This window comes from Dipodomys merriami, unplaced genomic scaffold, assembly GCF_024711535.1.
Source record: "Dipodomys merriami isolate MVZ:Mamm:240054 unplaced genomic scaffold, mDipMer1.0.p SCAF_89, whole genome shotgun sequence".
Taxonomy (NCBI): Eukaryota; Metazoa; Chordata; class Mammalia; order Rodentia; family Heteromyidae; genus Dipodomys; species Dipodomys merriami.
The window spans coordinates 4,323,350-4,325,218 of NW_027206501.1; the positions used below are offsets into that span (position 1 = coordinate 4,323,350).

At 46.9% G+C, this 1,869-nt stretch overlaps 1 pseudogene; it reads left to right on the top strand.

Moving 5' to 3' along the window:
- Positions 1-280: 280 nt before the first annotated feature.
- Positions 281-1,869, top strand: LOC138820486 (putative KHDC1-like protein; annotated as a pseudogene).

The window sequence follows — 1,869 nt, forward strand, 5'->3', positions numbered from 1 at the left end:
GCTGTACCCTGGGAACTCATGGCAGGGAGGGGCTCAGGTCTGGATGGAGCTGAGGACCAAAGTTGGGCATCGGCTTACCGTGACTATCATTATGAAGATCAAAAGGTGTTTGTGAATTTAAAATAAATAATTCAGGTTTCAACAGCCTGAAAATTGCTACATTAGCCTCTGCCCAATGTCTAATGAAGAGGAAAAGTTAACTGGACCTTGATTGAAAGGACCCCACTTGGAAACCATGAACTGAGCTTTCTACAGTGAGGTAGAGAAACAAATATCATCCATGGAAAGAGACCTGAAGCACAACCCTTCAGGTAAAGAAACAGATGCCTTCAATGAAGCAATGTCCCCTTTCCCTTCTCCTCTCCCATCCTCTCCCTTGTCTTCCCATCTTGTCCTGCGCTGTCTTGTCTTCTTCCATTCCCACTTCTCCTCTGCTTTTCCTCTCAAATCCTCCCCTATCCTATTCTATCCTATCCTGGATTGAATGCAGTTAGTGCTGAACTTCCCTAGCTCTAGGACTGCTCCACATCCCAAACCATTTGCTCTTATTAACTTTTATTAATTTGAGAGAGTTTATGAATAGATCCCTCATTCTCTATCCTCTTTCTTCCATATTCTGCATGCTTGGGACAGAAAAACCAACAAGACCCATTCTGAAGCCATTTGTGTTCTGTCATATGCACCCCTCAAACCTCAGTCATGCTCACTCCATCAGAGTGAAGACAAGCTTGTATTCCTAGGCACCAGATACATGGGTTGTGTTAACTAACTAGTTTATCATGAAGGTTTGGATCTAGACTGGAGGAATCCAGGGCTGGATTCATCTGTGATTGAGTGGATTATCTTTGAAGGATTTTAAGGGCCAGTTCAGCCTCTCTAGGGTGAGTCCAGGGTGGGGAAGGGTGGATTATCTGAGTGAGGATATAAAACCCAGAGCTTCAGAACTTCATCTCTACAATCAGCTTCTTGGACTTGCTCTGTGCTGAGTAAAGCAAGGAGAGAAGACAACATGGACATGAGTTCTTTTGCATAGGAGAATGGTGGACCAAGCCTGAAAATTTCAATGCCCCATTGGTCTTTTACCTGGAAGAGGAGCTGGAGCAGATAATATTTGGTAGGTGGCCCTTATGCCATCTCCTGTCTCTTCACATTCATCAGTCTCTCCCCATGTTTCCTCTTGGATCTGTGCCAAGCCTCCGCCTTCACGTTCACCTGACTCCCAGTTCTGTTGGTGGTTTTCCTGTTCTTCCTCTCTCCTTTTCTGTTCCTAGGGCAGGAGGACAGATACCTCCACTGCATAGAAGAGCACAGCCACACCCTCATTCAGCTGGAGCCCTGGTTCACAGGCCACACCCGAGTCACTGTGGTGGGTCCACCTAGGACAGGCAGTGGCTGATGGGCATGATATGGCTTTTGGAGCACAAGAACTTTCACTATCGAGCTCAAGGTAAGTGTCTGTGATCTAATTGTGGTTGAGGCCTTGATGCCAAAGTTGGTGCTCCTATATGGCATCATAAAGACTTGGACTGCTCAGGAATCTCAGAATCTAGATGTTCCCACAGTCCCCTGCAGTGCAGGACCCCAGAGTCAACCATATTATGAATCAAGTCATCGAGGGAGGAAAAGGAAATGAGGGATATGAATGGGTTCTCTTAGAGGGGTGTGCTGGGATTTCTTTTGCCTCCCCCTCCTTCCCTTGTGTCCACACAGGCTTCTTGTGTTCCTACGTTGTCTGACCTTTCCTCTTCCTCCCAAGGCTACCAAATGCTGCAAAGTGTCCGGAGCCAGCCTCTAACCAACAAGGACTTGGCTGCCAATCCCAGTGTGCAGCTTGACTCCTTGGTGGTGAAAGGCTATCAGGATGAATGA